Raw genomic sequence first — 19,363 nt, 5'->3', positions numbered from 1 at the left:
ACTGGTCCCGACGATGGCTTTCCGGCGCCAACCATACTGTAGCCGTAACTTCACGGGGTCACGTGACACCACGTGTTCGCTGAAATTATGTAACACTCAGATACCCTATATATGGTGTGCTGTCACAAAGCTAGCGTGCGTATTGTCATCAAGCAGTCGCTACTGTGTGATGTGATAGAGGTACAATGCCCAATCCTGCAGCCAATTTACCTTCGTTCCTTCGTATTGTGGTATTAGAGTTTTTTATGATGCCATGTGCTCAGTTCTGCCACGTAGCTCATCATCAAAATAAAGTTGTTGTCTGAACATCATGGCACATTGACAGAATGGCGTAACAAATACTAAAGCAGCATTTCCGGCTTCCACACTTAGCTCGCTGGCTTTGTTTCGTTTCGCCGACGTCGGAGCTCCCCTCCTGTCGACATCTGCCGATAGACTGAAGAACGAAACGTATTTTCTTTAACTATCTCTCTCTCCCACTCTCTCAAAAACGAACTGCGTCCAAATAAGTTTACAAGACTCATAACGGAGGAGAGAATGATGACCCGCTGAGAGCAATAAACGCGCGGCGATCTTTTTTTCCTTTTTAATAAACCTATAAATTGCTGCGCGAACTGTACCATTAGGGCTCTTGTTTATATCCCTCATATATTCCCTAAGTTTGAGCACATTTCCCCTTTATTATGAGGGAGGTAGATCCTTTTTGCAGCGATTTTATGCTCCTGGGCCGGTGGCCTGAGTGCGCAGTTATTTCCATGTAAGCTGCGCTTCTATTCCACAGAGCGTGCGGTCATAAAGCAGCTCCTTCAATACGATGAAATTTTTGGGCCTCTGCAAAGTGAAAGCGGGATTATCATTTCTTGCCTTGTCAGCGCGGCGGGTACAATAACCGAATTACGCTCACGCCACCTGACGGCCTAGACAGATAACGCTAAGTTGTCGAAAATGCTGGTCATCTATAAATACGGCTTATAGGAACCACTATCGTTGTATAGAGCGTTCGCACAGATGTAGTCCCCTGATATAATTCGATTGACGTTTACCCGCATGTGATCCTAGTTCCATTAAAGGCTTAGACGCAGCCTGTGTGGCCTCCATGTTGACAGAAGGAAAGTCAAGCAATCCGGGTCTGTTGACGAAGGAGTCGCGCCACTGACGCTTCCAGCATGTGCTGTACTTCTGCGTTCCGTGACATTTCATCGAACGCCGTTTCATCGAATCGGTGGCCGTCGCTTTTTCTTGCGGCAACGTGTGAAATACGTAAAAGACTCTCCTGACCTAACCTTGGTCAGTCTCTCCAACGTGTGAAATACCTAGAGGCTCTCCTGACCTTCGTCAGGCGTCGATGAAACGGCGTTCGACGAAAAGGCGTTCGATAAAATGGCGTTCGACGAAATGGGCGAACACCGTACTTCTGTTCAGGATATTTAATATGCCAAAGTACACTTGTGTAGTACAATTACTTCTACAATTATTGTACTTCTATTAAGGCCTTGAGTTACATTGGGCGATAATTTTTATGATGATGATGATGATGATGATGATGATGATGATGATGATGATGTCATAGCTCGTGGGTTTGCGTCCCGAGAAAACTATTACCATGAGTGACGCCATAGTTAGAGGCGAGTGCGGATAGCACTGACAGTATACACAACCGACCCGTACCCGCGCTTCTAGTATCAGCTTCTGCAGCGGCGCCGCTTGAAACAGATATATTCGCGCATCACTTGTGGAAAATGTTACGTGACAAACGCCTTTACTTGTGAACGCGCCAACTGTTAAAATAATTCGGGGCTTTACGTCGCGAGACAACTGTGATCAAGAGTGCCGCCACAGTGGTCGGGCCTGTTACTGTTAAGGAAGATTATGTTACGCACACTTGTCCGATAGTAGTAATATAGTTAGCTGCACAGCAACGCTACAGATCACAGTTGGGCACGCCATTTCTGATTCGCTCAGTAGTCTCAGCTGCGGCTTTTTCTGTGAAACGTTGGCAGAGATGATGTTGATTTTTTTTTGTTTTAGTTATGTGTTAGCGCCGCGAAATAACTGTGGCTATGAGTGGCGTACAGATGTGAACAGATGGAGAGAGGACAGAAGAAAGTAGTTGGGACAGGGGGAACTGTGCCGACATTCGTCTGGAATGTCTTCGGAAAACCTACGGAAAACCTCAGACAGCACAGAGCCGGTGGTAGGATTTGAACCCACCACCTGCCAGTCTTCAGCACGACCTTGGCTACCACGAACGAGCGGGACGCCCTCGGCCGTGCCGATGTTGATGTTGGGGGAAAAAAATATTAGGGAGACACTAATTGCTTGCGGATTACGCTAACATCTGCGCGTTCTGCGGAGACGCACAGTCGAATCAGCATTTTATCCGCGCAGATTTGAAAACCTTTGATTTCTATCCGCAAATTAAGATGCCGTGCGGACAGTCCCCCGCCGATCTGCACATATAATCGCCCGTCTAGCGATAACTCGGCCCACGGATTACTGCTGCCCACCTGACGGTTCTGCACACTGCGCAACGGATTTAAACGTGCGTGACAGTTTACGACCTGTCTAATACCCCTGTTACATGAGCAGCCGGCAACGATAATTGAAGCGAACGGCCATTGAGGCATTACACTGAACCAGAGCCGTGTATAAAAAACGGGAGTCTGGCCTTTAATGGCGCCCGCCTATATCTGAAGCTCCATACACCCACTTTTTGAGCTCTCTAGCCAATGACCAACCAAAATACAGTGCGTTATTAATCCCAGTCTATCCAAGCTACATTCCGCCTGTATTCACTGGATGTCGTCATTTTCGGGGGGGGGGGGGGATGGATAGGATTGAAAAATGAATATCCCAAGCGACCTACCAACACAATGTATTTTGTGAACATTTTTGTCACCGGCATCTGGATGGAGAGAGGCATGCCGGGGGGACGCTGAGCAGCAGAACCGCTTTTTGATACGGAAACGGCTGCCGCAGGTACGAGTTTTGATTACGAGTCATAAGTAGATGGTATGAAAACAGGGCAAAGATATGTACATAAACAAAATGGAGTAATTCAAAGCAAAATTTTACGCACCTGTGCCGTTTTTCTTACGATTTTCTTGAGATCGCGGTTTTGACTAGGCCTGACAACGACGACGAAACATTGTTATCAGTTAAATAATGACACTGCAGCGTAATTTAAATGTGATTTTCGAGACAGTTGCAAAATAACATATACTTGCAGAACGAAATTAAAGTAATTTGTGAAGAAAAAAATTGTCACGAAATTCTCGCTTCGCCGAATGCAAGCTACGCTGCCATTTTCAGGAAATTTTGGTGTCATGGCGGCCCCACAGAAAACAGCAACCAATGAAATGCGCTCAAGTTTGATTGACTCTTTTTTAGGCTCCCCCTATAATAATGGCCAGACGCCCTTGACACAGCACTGCGTTGAACATGCGCGTAGCGCCATCTCGCATGCATCGCGTGAACTTCGCAAAGAGCATTGGATCCAATGCTTCCTGGCAGGTTCACACGTTGCACGCTCGGTGGCGCTACCCGCATGTGCAATGGCCATTGGTTTCAATGATCATCGAAGAGTGCCCGTGTAATACCCCTGTCAAACGGCACTTTCAATGCGGATTGAATCCCATCCCCATCGAGTTTCTCAAGAGCGTTCGGTGCGCGATGCTGCTACACGGTCCAACTCAATGCGTATTGAAAGGTTGGCCTCTCGACAGGCGGCGCTAACAGCCCCGAGGCAGTACGCCCGGATTGACAAATAGATCCATAAGAAGTCGAGACTAATCGTATCCGATTCTGCATTGTGCTGTTTACTAAGCCTTTACGCAGGGTGTGGTGTCGAGAGCGGTCTAGATTAAACAAACTAGCAAACGGAGTTGCCCGTCATACCTAGACTAAAACCGTCACCGTGAAATGCCATGCTAGTATAGGAATATTTGCAAATAACTGCAATGTTTTTGTTTACTACAAATTCGCTGAGTTTCAATATGCTAATGGCGGTCTTCAAGCCGTTTTGAGAAACTCAATCCCGTTTAACGAACTGGATCGGTTTAAGCAGGATCGGAGTTCGATCCGTGTGTTCAGAGTGTGACAGGGGTAAAACAAGGGTATGAGGAACTCGTACCCTGTCACAGAGTTGCTGCCGTCTTCAGCTGGGTTCGAGCGCACAACCTTGCGATCGGTATAGGCGAACACGTTATCAGCTAACCGTGGCACAAAAACTCGTGTAGTACATTGCTGACCATCAAGAAATCATCTCTACGGTGTGATTAGCGCCTCATTTGTGATGTTCATGTCTACCAACGCGGGAAGTTGTTGCTGGAATAAATTTAAAAAATCTCAATTTCCGCCTCACGGTAGATGATGTACGTAGGGTACGCCCGCAGAATGCGGTACAACATTTGTATAATTTAACGCCGCGCACACGCAACACAAAAAAAGCAAACAAAACAAAGCAGAAACACTGTTAGTAGATTTTGAGGAGTGGAACTTTTATGGATGACGCGCGAACAGAGTTCACCTGTGCAAGAACGTTGTGGTAAAAGCAACGGGCTAATCATCTGGCAACGGCCTCACGTTCCTTGGATAGCGAAGTAGCAAAAAACCAAAAGATGTCAGCATAATTCGCAACGCTCGACACTGAGTAACACGATCTTTCCCCGCTCGGCTGTTATGCTGGTGCCCGCACGGTACCGCAAGAGCGCCTTGCGTGAACCGCACAATCTAGCGAGAGAGTGAGAGAAGAGAAAGGAAACAAATAGTTATACGGGGAAAAAAAAGGAAAGATGAATAACGTAGGGGCGGAAGAAACACCAGCTTGTATCTGCTAAATTATGACGTTGAAAAATAAGCAACGCCACAAGTGCAGCCCGTCTGAAACGCGCGTCTCTCCCATTTTTCACTTCCCCTCCTTCACATCGCGGGCTCACGTTGCAGGAAAATGCGGTCGAAGTCACCAAAATATCCGAGGCGGAAGTGTTTCAATATTTGCATCGATGTACATCGTCGTAGCACGTAAACAACCTCAAACACGACGTGGAAACGCAAAGCGTATTTTACTCCGAACATATTTTTTTTCTTTTTTCTTTCTTTTTTTTTTTTTCGTGGCTTTGAGGGAAGTGCGATGTCAGACTTACCGGTGGACAGAGAGAAAACCGTGCAGTTCATCAGCGGCTGGCATAATGCACGCGCTGCGTATCCATGCAGGGGCTGAGCCTTGGATGCTGAGTCTGAAATAAAAACACTCACTAAGAGGTCTTGCACTTAGGAGATTACACATACGCCGCGTATCATCGTATCATCAGAAGTAGGCATGCTGAGCTTAAATAGACCCTGCAAGGACTGCTGCACTTGAAGTGACAGCAGCCGTGAGGTGTATATTTATCATCCGCGCAACGAAACTTCGCTCGATATGGCCTATATGGGGATCAATGGGCACTAAAGTATTACCTCTAAGGAGTTAGGTGATCAAATCTATTTATTTATTACGTGTATTTCCTGTATTTTCCGCAACATGAGCTCGTGCAGAGGCATGCATCTTTCGGAAAGAACGGGATGCATCACTATGTGAGTCTGCCAACCCAATAGACTGATCTCGTTCTTTAGCATTAGCTTTAGCACTTTAACTCACCGCGATTCTTGTTCACCGCGAGTCGTGGTGACTTCGAAAGAAAAGGCCACCAACCACCACGACCAACCGGCCGACCATGCAACTTCACTGGACTGCTGCCTCGCACACATATCCACTCTTGCTGCAGACAGGAACCGTCAGCCTAACAACATCCATGCCTCTGACGCGGACCCGAGTCGTTTGCTCCGCGTGCACTCGTACTGCACTTACTAACAAGTAACAACTAACAAGTACAGGGCGGCCGTGAGTTCGCGCAGAACAACAACAACAACAACAAATAAGTAATGATGATGTAGTGGTATGTTTCGCCGCTGAGGCAGTACCCTATCCCATTGCTTAAGGGGGAGAAAATGGTGAGTGATGATGAAGATAAATGTTCAGAGTTCACGCAGGAGCCCTGTTGCTGCTAAGAAGGAAGAAGAAATTCGCGCAGAACTAGTGCTGCACCACTAGAAGAAAACGAATACGAGAGTGCATAGGGCGCGCGCGCCACTCGCAAAACGAATGCGAAGGCACCGCACCGCCTGAACCAGTTCAGGGACCGCAGCCAAATCGAAGAAACCTTTGTTTAGCGAAATCGCGTTTGGACAATCCTCCGTGCACGCCACAATAGGTTGCTGCCATGACAACATGTGTAGTAACCTTCTCCTGATAACCGCTGCCTTTTGCAGTCAGGAACGTCAGTGATTGGCGATTGGTCTGTGACTACGACAACCTCTATGGCGACAACATTGTCAGTTCTCTCGCCTTCTATTCTAGGGGCCCTTCACTAGAATTCCTCACCGTCTTCGTCCAAATTAAACTTTTAGATAACGCTGTTGCCGCAACAAACGGGTGATGTACTTAAAACAAAGTATACTGTGTACGAATAGGCCGCACAGGTCCACTGTCGAAGTACAGTCCCAAGGCATAAGGACATTAGTGAACGATTGCATCGCGCGTGTTCTCCGAGAGATAAATCTACACCGCATAGAGGACGGCATAATTGCATCATCCACGGGTCGGGTGAACCACGGCTTTTAAAGGCCTGTGGAAACTCGAGGAACATTGCAGTAATTACTTCACATACAAGATACACTTTAAATTCCGCGCGTCCCCCATGGCAACCAGAGGAGCTCACTTACTGCCGGTAACATAGTTTCGAAGGAAAGTGGAAAGACAGATGAAAGGTACTTTATTCGGCACAGAATTCGAAGGTGATGAGTAATTTTGCGAGCGAGGATTAAGCGCGTGTGTTGCATCGCGTGGCATCGAATGACATGCTAAAGTCGACTTACGAAAGAGTCGTGCTTGCAAAATAGTGTTGCCGAACAGCTACAATTTGAAATATACGTAGCCTAATAAGCTGCACAATCCAATAACCGTACTATTATTATTCCGGCATTAAAGAAAGACTCGATATTCCATGCTTCGGTGACAAGTGTCTCGTGCTTGCAAAATAGTGTTGCCGAACAGCTACAATTTGAGACATACGTAGCCTAATAAGCTGCACAATGCAATAACCGTACTATTATTATTCCCGCATTAAAGAAAGACTCGATATTCCATGCTTCGGTGACAAGTGCCTCGTGCTTGCAAAATAGTGTTGCCGAACAGCTACAATTTGAAATATACGTAGCCTAATAAGCTGCACAATGCAATAACCGTACTATTATTATTCCGGCATTAAAGAAAGACTCGATATTCCATGCTTCGGTGACAAGTGTCTCGTGCTTGCAAAATAGTGTTGCTGAACAGCTACAATTTGAAATATACGTAGCCTAATAAGCTGCACAATGCAATAACCGTACTATTATTATTCCGGCATTAAAGAAAGACTCGATATTCCGTGCTTCGGTGACAAGTGTCTCGTCATGCATTATGCAGACCATCTTATTTCATTCCAGCACACCCCATATTTGACAGGTTGCAAGTGAACATATTTGACACAGGTGTGTCTGGTTGGGGGGATAATAGATCGACAGACAGATAACACCAACCAAAAACCACGAAACGGTTTTTCCGACGTTTCGAAGCCAACCTGACTCCTCGTTCAGGGGTGAATCAATGGTGCAAGAGCAGCTTCTTTTATACCATCTCATCCATGCAAAGTTGCACGGATCTCTGCGCGGGCAGAATTATTTTCATCTTCATTTTTTTTTGTCATAACTATTTTTAAGTGGAATGCCTTACCCACACCTATAGTTTCTCTAGCTAATCCTGAACACTTCCGCAAAGCTGTATCGCTACATTATTCAGTTTAGCTTGTTAAGTATGATAATCCTGTACTCAATGTTCTATAATTGTTCCTGGCGAGACTTGTAATTAGTACTTGCCACTTTGTTGTCCCGTATATTGTCTTTTCACGGGTGCTTTATGTGACTTACGTGTGTTTACATATGTTTTTTGTCTGATATTTTCATTTGTGTTATGTACTTTAACGAATTGTTGGAGCTTATATAATGCTTGTAATGTCTCCTTGGCCTCCCCCGTGTGATACCCTTTTTGGGCCCTTGACGTGTAAATAAATAAATAAGTTTTGAAGAAGTTCCAACGGTTGATGAAGGTGTGGTTACAGTTTCACGAAAGATGCCTCTATTTCCCTTATGAATCACGAAGTTAGGTGAGCCCTATACATTTTTAGTTTTAAAATTTGCAATTCCAGTTCCAATTCAAGTTTTCGAATTTCAATTTCCAATAGGGTATAGATACAAAGCGCACACGAACGAGAGACTGGTGTATCAAGAACTTCCTAGGTGTTGTGTATTGCAGCTCGTTGTTTGCTAAAAGCTGAGACTTCCCGCATAGCCTTTCAACATTGACAGGATGTCGCCAGTGCATCTTTTTCCGATATTCGGGAAGTTTCGCTTCATACATGCCTGCGGCATCAATTTGTGCAAGAGGCCCCCAGTGAGGCCAGTGTGAGGGTATCAGCCAAGTCGCCTCATTTTTTTTTTTTCATTCTTAACACGTAAAGGCTTTCTCGTGCTTATGTTCTTTCCTTACAACGCGACTTTATTCAAACATTTTCTCTTGTTCAAACACCTATGTGACAGGATGGAGTACCGCTGTCAAGCCAAGGTATGTGCCCACTACCATACATACATGCATATTTGAAAATCACATGAAACGCAATTCCCTACTATTTGTGTACTAACTACTAAGCAAGAGGTCTTGGAGGCGGGATGCATTGGCGCTCAATGCACAATTCAATCAAATTCAGCAGCACGTTCAATGGTTCACATAATCTCACTAACAGAATATCAAGAAAAAGCAGGTGGCAGCTAGAGATGCGAAGCCCCGGAAAAAAGCAGAAAATTTGGGGAAAAAACAGTTATTTTCGGTTTTTTTCCTCGTCTCCGGAAAAATAGCCCAAAATTTCTAGGCGACAAATTTCAAAAATGTAAAATTTCGTGCCTTTGATGCGTTCCAACCCGCCAACAGTGCCTTAGGTCCCTCTAATTCGCCAACAACCACCAACTTAGAGCTCCGTCTAGCTGCTCCAAGCGAACGCCATCGCGTTCACATAATGTCGGAGTTCTGGTCGGAGTGGACGGGTTGTTCCAATTACCTATCGCTGAGTAGACAGCAGTCTCATGGAATACTCTGCTCGTTTCTAGCTCACTGCATGCCGTGGCTTGGCCGGCGATGCTTCGACACAGTAGTAGCCGCGTTTGTTTTCATTTTTTCCAATTTTTCGGAAAAAAAACCCCCCCGAAGAAAACAGTGTTTTTTTTCGAGCGATTCAAAATTTCCGGAATTTTGCATCTCTACTGGCAGCACCGCCGCCGACAAAAAAATGTGTACAACACGTACAATAAACATGTAACATATGAATTCAAGAGAAACCGAATCAACGAGCAAAATGAAACTAAAATATTTCGACGCAATAACACGGCATCTCACGTCGTTTATGAGTACAGGAAGATTGATCGGAAGGACCGAACATGGCAGATAAATAAATACGGTTCGATGTTTAGCCTGGTACCACATTTGATTCCACAGGCAGGCCGACTGTATATATTCAATGTGAGCCGTGGCGGTGATGTTCCAATGGATCATGGGCGGTACACAGAGAGAAACAAACCCTGGTTGCTATTTCTATCTAAGAAGGCATTCAGGAGAAGGGCTACGAACCATCGCATTCCTACTTTTAGAACAAGGGATACGTCAGATGTACATAGGACTTTCGCCTTTGCTCTTTCGCTTTGCAGAGGACGACGATGTTCTTCGAGAGACGCCTTCTGCGTTCTGCTCGAAATATATTTTGATGTGCTTATATATATATAGATACAAGCACCTATATATACGTCTTCAAAACAATAGCATTAAAAGAACAGGAATAGTAGAAGCTTTGGCTGAACGGAGGAAAATGGTCATCGGCGTTCTTGCAGTCTTTGAAATTCGCAGCAAGAGAGCACAAGAGAAACGAAATTTAATGCGGTTGACTTTCAAGTGCCTTTTTATTCGAATGGTTGCGTTCGTAAGCGCTTCCAAACTTCACGCTTTCTTAAAAAAGAAAGAAAGGGCGTTTCACTGACGGGAGCCTCCTGTCACGTGACCAGAACATTCCAACCGCTTTTCGTGTGCGAAATGAATTCTGGAAGAGCTACCGTCTAGTGGATCCCGGTTGGAGGACAGGAGGTTAGCTAAATCGATAATGAACTGGCATAAAATTTCAAGCGAATATGAAAATAGTTTTAGTCTGCTTCTAGTGAGTTATTCACAATAAGAAATATGAAGTTAGTTCTTCCTTAAAGTATTCTTCCCTACCGAACAGTAAAGTCGTGCGGAGAATGTGCTTTGCCTGAGCACTCGCTTTCGAGTTGAATAATCGTAATCATTCCATAATCAACGTAGTAGTTGGTAAAATATTGATTAAGCTAACGTATAATTTACAAAATGTCTTACTTCCTTAACACGCCAAAATCATAGTGCGAGTCAAGTCCAAGACGGCTATAGAACACCCAAAATAATGACAGTGAAGTTTTTTAAGTTTAAAGCTTTCGCGTGGTGGACCACGTTTCATCAGACCTGAAAGCTTGTACATATTAAACTTGGAAAGCTTCAGTGTCATTGTTTTGAACATCAAAACCATGGCATACGAAAGGAGTGGAAAGAATTCTCATTTCGGATAGCGACATAGCATCTAGAAGGCAAGACACATCTAGATGTTCCACTATGACCACCCCTTTGACATCGGGCTCCAAGAAAATGAACTGCGCGGCCGTACAAAAAAAAAAAAATAGTCACGATGACGGAACGATCCCGAGCGTGAATTCGTGCAGAATACTTTACATACCGCTGCACAGACGCACGAACAGGAGAATGAATGAATGCTGTACTGTTGGGGGGGGAGTCGTTTAGATAGCAATCGTCGTGCTGTATACCCGTGGTAGTTTGCATCATGTATTCATGCGCGTCGCAGTCGCCGACAGTTCTGGTTTTGAGCCACCAAAGTTGCGTTGATGATGTCCACGCGCAGAGTCACCTAACCGTGGTTTCCACGTGTTTAGCAAAGCACGCAGAGATGAAGTCATTAGTCGTCCGCATTTGCAATCCGGGCCACCCACTGCGACAGAGCGTCCTTGTTTCCCTCCCGACACCTGACCATGCATATTTCTGCATTCAGAGCGAACATTCTGGCTAGTACGTCAGTGCAGCTCCCAACGCTATATCTGGGCCGTCGCGTTTACGAATACAGTTCACGTTATATTGTCCGCTTTTACGAAGCTTTTACTGAAAAGAAAAGAAGAAGAAATCAAGCAAAAATGGGCGTTGTAAAGTGTGTTGGCTGATTCCCGTTGAACACGTGGTCAACTAACGTGACCAAGACTTGAATGGCAGGTTTTTTAAATTCTTTTTTTCTTTTTTATCGGATGTATTACGAAAGATCATGGATTAGAAATGTTGAATAATTATAGGGCCATAGCAGAATTGAGGGGGAGAGGACTTTGTTTGGAGGCTGAAAACATTGCGTTGCGGTTATATCAGAATTTGCGAAATCCTACGTCGTCTAGAATTAGTTGTTGTTGGTTGGTTGGTATAAAAAAGAAAAATATGGAGATGTTAGGAAACCTCTACATTGGAGCGGCTACTCGAGCACGCTTATGGTATAGAGAGGTCTCGCCTACCAAGAATTCTAGGAGGATTCTTTTACTTTTGTTGTTGTATTTTTGACTACTTGCAAGACTGTCCTTAAAGCGCTCCACAATACCCCATAGGTGCGCACAACATGGTGTGCTCCCGACTAGCATCAATCCTGCGCTCCATATAATGATTCATAACTGAATTAAAACTAGGAAGTTCCTGGAACAAGGTATGGCTAGACCTCCTCACACAATAACAATACAAGTCGACGAGAAGTACTGGAGTAGGACACTTCGGACGATCATCTCGAAAAAAAAAAAAAAAAGAACCGAAAAGTGTTCAATATATACCAGTAGACTTATATGCATACGACCGACAATACAATGTCCAGGTAATGGGCACTAAGGGCGACGTATAACACGTGACGGTGTAAAGAAAGCCCAGGAGGTCCCTAGGGAGGGAGGAGCTAACCTGCTTAATATTAGCGGCTGTCAAATGCATATATAACAGTGACGAAATTCCCCCGCTTTTATTGCTTCTGCAAGTGCAGGTTACACTTGCCGCCGCTATTGATTGCGGCGCATTAATAGTACATAACTTGCGACTTAATAATGCGTGCTGAAGCGCCATTACTCGCGGCTTCGCACTACCAATAATGCGGGAAAATATAGGGAAGAACGCGTATTGATCTGGCGTCTCGGAGAGCCGTGTTTGCTTACTATGTCCTGCAGTAAATGAAGGCCGGTCGACGACACGCTCACTGTTCGGAAACGCCGTTTGACCTTTTCCCAGCAAGCAGGGGAAGCCGGGTCCCAGTCGGCGCCGAAATGAGGGTGGGGAGTTTTAAATGCGATAGCATTATATGAGCGAGCCCAACGCGTTTTCTTGAGGCAGGGTATGTCGCCGCGTAAGACCTGCACTCATTAGCTGCTGCTTGGAGATCACGTGTGTTGTATGGTAACGTGATAACGAACGTGGCCACGAACGGTGGAAAAACTCCCTCGCAGTGACGAGGGAGCGAAGCCTTTAAACGCGGCAGTGGCAGAAGCGCGAAGTAGAGAGAAAAAGAAGAGACAAAACGAAGGCTGAAGATAGTGGCCCGTTCACAACAGCAGCATCCCAGGCGGCACAATGTACTGAAAGTCGAGTGCAATAGGGTGGACGGGTAGGTGGAAGGCCTTGAACACACTCGTGAAACTAAAGAACATTGACAAGACACATACCGTCCACCCCTATTGCACTCGACTTTCAGTACATTGTGCTGCTTGGGATTGCACAATGCAGACAGAGGACAGTACGGGCTCAAACACGGCAGAATCGCATGGCGGTTGTGCAGAGTCCCTCGTGATCTGGGAACAGGGTATAGTCGGGAACTACACACCGTAGAAAGCACACGAGCATCCCACAGTATAGCCTTCATTAGGATCCCCTCTGCACCACGGTAACCGCCGGTATGATTGGCGAAGTTACCCGACCTATGCGTGTACATGTAGAGTATACATTGTTCACCCCCCCCCCTCCTCTCCTAAAGGCAAGATCAATATGTTCCTTCTAGCCAAACTCCTCAACTACTCTGCAAGCAACACTTCCGGAGAAAAATTGAAGGAACACAAGATGCTCATGACTGTCATGGGAGACTTCAATCTGGTCATTAAGTAGCCCCAGAACAACTGGATAGCGGACTTTATGAAGGGAAGCTTCGACTAGCCCGTGACGATAAATGACCACGACCCTTGCGGGAAGTGTTATAGATTGCGTCTTCGTCAGGAGCATACCAGCTAGTGGTGGCCAACGCCAAGTACGTCAGCTACTTCAGTCTTCACAGGACTCTATACTGCCCGTCGTCGGAGAATGTCATCGATGTGGTAGCTTCGCCAATAATCCTGGCGGTTACCGTGTTACAGTGAGTACCCCAATGAGGACTACTGAGGGATGCTCGCATGTTTTCTGTGGTAGGCAAATCCCAGAGCAAGAGAGTTAGCACGCCTCTCCCTCTCCTGTGCCACCATCATTTCTCCCCTCCCTCTTTCACCCTCCCCTCTTCTACCTCCCCTAGGTGCACCGAGCCGCCACTTCAGAGCAGGCTGACCGCACCTTCCCTCTACATCACCCCCCCACCCCCCACCCGGAATGTCATCGATGAGATCTTAAGTGCTATCGCATTTCAATGACAATCTGAACAGTGATTTCTGACTTTTTTTTTATTGCCAATATTTTGTCGCCGACGTTGCTACATCACCTGAGATGGGCTAGAATTACAGTGTACACTTGCAGTTTACACTAAATATATTCGCAGGAGGGTACTTTGCACCTCAATTTTGATGTACTATGCCCATGGTCATACTTTGTACTGTGCTTAAAGTACCAATACTGTATAGCACACGGTACATTAGGGAGATTTATAGTAATATACTTTCTACTGCACTTAAAGTTCTAGTGACGCCAATGATTTCAGGTGCTTGTTGTATTGGAACACTAACGACAATTCTGACGGACAACCAACCACGCAATTCCCATTCTCTCTTACATTTTTCTCACACCCTCTCTTATTCATACACGAGGCAGGGCGATTTTTAAACTACGTGAAAAAGCGAGAAATGGCCCAGACAGACCACGATTAGGGACGACACAAAGACGTAAGCCTCAGACGCCCAGAAATTAACGGATTCAAACAACACGGGGAAAAGGGGTGCCGACGCCAAGAATCGATACTCAAGCACCTCTTTTCCCTGAGTCGAATTCGTTACTGGGCGTTTGAGGCTTACGTGTTTCCGTCGTTGACAATTTTGAGTTACTGTGCTCACCACTAGGTAGCTTTGTCAAAGTTCTACAGTACATGAATCTTTAGCGGTTACGGAGCTTGCACTCTATAGTACTTGTACCCCCTGTCTATTTTTAAAATTTTCTCTTTCTTCTGTCTTGTTTCTTTTCTTCTTTTTTTGTCATACTCTTATTTCAATTCGTTGCAGCTGTAACCTAAAAAAATTATGGGCCTCTGAGAACAACCCGTTCAACTTTCCTGAGCCAGCAAGCTCGGGGGCGAAAGCAGGTGCACAGAGGAATTAGCGAACCTTTATCGTTCTCAGTCGCTACAGACGAAGAACACCGGCAAATCCGTTCGAAGCGTCCGGGCTAGGCACAGTGACGTCGAGGCAAGATCGAGGAGGTCCTTGTATTCATTTAGGGCAGGGGGAGGTCCGTGACGTAAATGGAAGCTGCACCTGAACCTTAATTTGTATTCCTTCGCCTCGCACTGAAGGAGTACTTTTGTCTTTTAAACGATTTCAGGCCGTTAGGTGACTTTAGATGCTTGTTCTGCCTTCACGTTGGGAATTGAGTCCTTCTCGCCGAGCCGAACCTCTCAGTCTCGACATAATTCATACGGGGCGTTTTCTGCGAGTCGGTTAGCGCGCACTCCGAATATAAAGTTTCCATTGCCATACCTCTTTGAAGTTTCAGCATTAACAGAATAGGCACCACGGTGATGTTTTACGTTTCTCCTTTTGTTTGTTTGTTTGTTTGTTTGTGTGTGCGTGTGCTTTTTCGTGTGCGTGTGCGTGTGTGTGTGTGTGTGTGCGTGCGTGCGTGCGTAACGCATCCCGTGCCTTCCGACGAATGTGTGTAGGACCTTGCGGGTACAGGATGTATTCCCATGTAACATAGGGTATTGGAAGAGCTTCCAACTGCATATTGAACTTAACTGAATCATATTTCTCTACCTCTACTTTTTCTCTTATCCTGCTTTTTTTTTTCCTCAATGGAATAGCAAGTCGACTTTGCGTTTGGCTGACCTTTCCTCTGCTTCCTCGAATAAATTTTTTATTCCCCCATCCACGTGCAAGAGCATAGCGGCAAGGATGCTCTACCGAAGACTGTTTGATACGTCTTATACTGAAGAGGACACGGTAAGTATTTACCAGGATCGCGTTTATGCCTATAACAACGCTCGCATTATTGCATCAGCTTCGAGTGCAACATCGTACTGAGTGACACCGCTCCGGCAAAAGAAAATCAGGCATCGAGGCATTCGAAAGGCAGGCTATAAAAGGATCGGGGGATTTTGCGAGACGCCGTCACAATAATGCGGCCACGTCAGGGCATCGAAGCGTGTGGCAGCCACGATACACAAATATCGCAGATTCTTGAAAGTGCTCACGAAGCCCAAACATCCTTCGCATGATGGACTAGGCGTTAAGCATGCTTTCTCCCTTGAGTGCCTATTTGTGGGATAGACTCTCCACGTGCTGCAGAGGGCATCGAAAGTTGCAAAATTACGAGCCGGGCTGTGGCTTGATACGAACGCGCATACTTCACTTTGTGGAGAGCGGGGGGTGGAAGGAAGGAAGGAAGGAAGGAAAAATAAAAGACGCACCGTGAGATTCCGAATAAGTTTAGAAAAAAAACTTAAATTTTACAGTCTTACCTTAATTTGAAAGCCATCCGCGGGCATGCGATTTAAGAGTTATAAAATGAAGGAAAAGGTCACATACGAGCACAAATAATAAGGTAAAGCTATTACGATATAAACAATTGATGGATCAGCAAGCGGGGAAGCCGTCCTGATATTTCGTACACCAGGCTGTTCGTGATACCGGGGCTCAGTGGAACGAACAGTCTGGTGTTCGAAATATCAGGACGGTTCCTGACTTGGAACAATTCCTTTTAAACTGAAACATCTTGGTTTTACATTTCAGCTCCAAACATGCGCAAATCTTTCACAAGTCTTCACACCGGACGAGCTTTTTACATGTTATTACAGGGCTTTAGAAACGCTGTCCTCTATTCAGGTAACACTAGGGCTTGCAAAGCAATCAATAAAAAACGCAGAGAGGTCATACAAGGGAGAGAGAGTGAGTGAGTGAAACAGAAAAAACATTGAGAAATTAGCACCACCAACGTGGAAGCCGGCTATTCCATACCACATAAACAACTCTGAGCACATGAACGGACAGAGACATGGACAGTGTGCAAACACTCAGGTACGAAGAGTCACACTAAGTGACAGCAGTCAAAAAAACAAAAGAAAGAGAAAAGAGAATCAGAGACAAAAGGAAGAAAACTTAGGAATAAGGAGAGAAACATAAAAAGAAAGGAAGAAATGAAGAAACAGAGAACCAACGGAAACAGAAGCACAAAAGTCACACAAGATAAAGAAAGTATGTGCGCTGCGGTGCTCCTGATGAAAGGGTGTCAGAAAAGTTCTAGTTCAGGAACAACCTACTTCATTCCTACGTTGTTGTATTGGTTTTTAAACCCCATCCTTTCTAAGCTTTCTCAAAACAGGAGAGAACCACTGCATGCTGTGGTTATGGTGAACACAAATCATTCCAGCAATGTGCTCACGGCGTTGTAATGCTGTCCCACAGATGGGTCTTCTGCAACAAAGTACCATGTGGATGTTTCCCACGGGTTGTGTTCTCTATTCTCTATTGTATCTATTCTCTCTGTTCTCTATTGTGTTCTCTATGTTTGTGTTCTCTGTGTCGCAATCTTTTTTGTTTTGTTTTGTTCCCCGTCGTTAGGATTAAACCATTCTGGAGTTTGTATTCTTCTCTCTTCAGCAGCGGTCGACAACAATATGCACGAAGCAGTCGTCTGCCTGATCTTATGTATATTGCGCCACCCCATGATGATTTCCCTGAAGCAGGGTGTCAAACGTCCATATTTTTGGTTTCTGTTGACGTCGGAGTCTTCGTCTCTGCATGCGCGAGGTGCTCGATATTATTGAGCGTTGGTGGTACCATTTTGTTGCTTGGAGATTTCAGGTTGCATTTGTTTCGCCTTCTCAGTTGTTTTACTTTCTATTCTATTGACGGGTACTGGGGTAGGCCTACATCTCCATATTTTGCTTCAGTCAGTCAAACAATCGAATACCTTTTGTATCTTACTCAAGGGTTCTACGTCGTAATTTTACTTAACATGGTTAGAAATGTGTCGACGTGCAGATATATGTACCCGCTATACTTTCCAGAAAGGCACACATACGCTGCTTTGTCAACCATGAAGTACGAGGCAGTACGATAGTAGGAAATGCGATTCGGCATTATCTGCGGCACACAAACATCCAGCCAACTTCAAGAATAACCTGACGCCGATTGTATGCGATTAATACCACTACGCAGACGCCAGAACACGCGACTTCTCCCTAAAATGCGGCAGCAGGGATACCTTTCGAAGCAGCACAACATCTTAGCCCAATATTGGACCAATATTGGCAATGTTGGCCCAATATCGGACCCAGATTGGACGAATATTGGGCTAATATTGCCAATATTGGTTCAATATTGGGCCAAGATGCTGTGCTGCTTGGGTTAACATGGAACCAATACTATTGCACTACTACTTTCAAGCTGATGATAAGATATGGCAAAAAGAAAGGCGAGGAGAGCACTGGACGCACAACTGGTATCCACACCATTCGTATAGCTCCACAAGTGGTGTGGTCGGCATGCACTATTATCTCCGTTTTGAATGAAACAGTATATGTATTCCTGCGTATATTCTGGTTTATGACATCGTTTCCGTCCTTGGTGTTATCGATGAGCCCAGGCTGCGAGAGAGCGGGTAATAACGGCGGCTGGGAAAGTTTTTCGCGGATTGGCGAGCAGCCGAGACCGTTAATTTTCCGCCAAGCATGAAATGGGCTCGAAGCCGGTGGAGCAGAGATTTCAGACTTTCCCTTCTACCACCACTCTCTCCCCAGTTCTCTTTCTTTCTTTCTTTCTTTCTTTCCCCAAACTTTGGTGCCGCTGCAGAGTACTTTTCTTTTTCTTCTTTTCATACGTTTTTATTTGATTTCGCACCCTCCTTTTCGTAATCGTCATATTTATATAGATTTCTTTCATTCCCGTCGCCGTGTCGAGATCAAATAATAATTAAAAGTTATTATCGTTGGATGCCAAACGCGAGCGCCGTAGTCCCTGCTGGGATTTTCGTTGCAACAGATGGAAGTAGAATGAATGGTGCGTCAGGCAGTCGGATAAAAGTTATGTGCGGCTGTTGCGACCTTCGATTTTTTTTTTTCTTGCGGTAGTTCTTTTCTGTAGTTAGTTTCTTTAAATAGTAGCCTCTCTCGTTATGTGTTTATATAATATATTTATCTCATCGTGATTGCTCTAGTTTACGTTTTGAGTGCCACGTACGCTTCGATAGACATGGTTTTGTATTTTCAAAACGACTGGCTGAAGTATTGAAACCAATTCGCACGATTCGAGACTGTATCAGTGGTTTCTACCCATTATTTCAAAATATCTATGTTGAACCGTACGGATATAAGATCTCTCTTCCTCTTGAATATTCGCACCGATCGAATACATTTCGAATGATCCAGATAATTTCGTTTTGAAGCATCGGAAAGTTGGTTGTAACTTACTTGGTTGTAAAGGTGGTTGGCGGTAACTCTAGTATCCGAAATTAGTACGGAACAGCTCTACTTATACGTTATATACGTTATATAGTTATGCCTCAATAAAGTTTTAACCATTTCATCCGCCTTCTTGAACCATTGAACCACTTTTGTAGTTTGTGTGTGTAAATTTAGCATAAACATTTCAATAAAGTTGTTGTTGTTCCATCTCACACAAAACACCTACAGATGTCTGTATTGATGACAACACAGAGAAAACTGGTGCGAGAAAACTGCTGCGAGTACGAATT

General features: G+C 45.1%; 1 protein-coding gene across 4 annotated transcripts in view; it reads right to left on the bottom strand.

Annotated features, from left to right (window-relative positions):
- Window positions 1-19,363, bottom strand: part of LOC135394082 (alpha-2C adrenergic receptor-like) — a 380,096-nt gene that overhangs the window by 78,428 nt on the left and 282,305 nt on the right. For 3 of the 4 annotated variants that reach the window (XM_064624561.1, XM_064624564.1, XM_064624562.1), the window contains one exon: window positions 5,145-5,237. The gene's annotated coding sequence lies outside the window, so the exon portion shown is untranslated. Of the gene's footprint in view, window positions 1-3,079; window positions 3,129-5,144; window positions 5,238-19,363 lie in introns of all 4 variants that reach the window. The other variant, XM_064624563.1, reaches the window with a different exon arrangement.

This window comes from Ornithodoros turicata, chromosome 5 (assembly GCF_037126465.1).
Source record: "Ornithodoros turicata isolate Travis chromosome 5, ASM3712646v1, whole genome shotgun sequence".
In the NCBI taxonomy this organism is placed as follows: Eukaryota; Metazoa; Arthropoda; class Arachnida; order Ixodida; family Argasidae; genus Ornithodoros; species Ornithodoros turicata.
The sequence above is the reverse complement of the archived record's forward strand: the minus strand, read 5'-3'. Positions and strand labels throughout refer to the sequence as shown.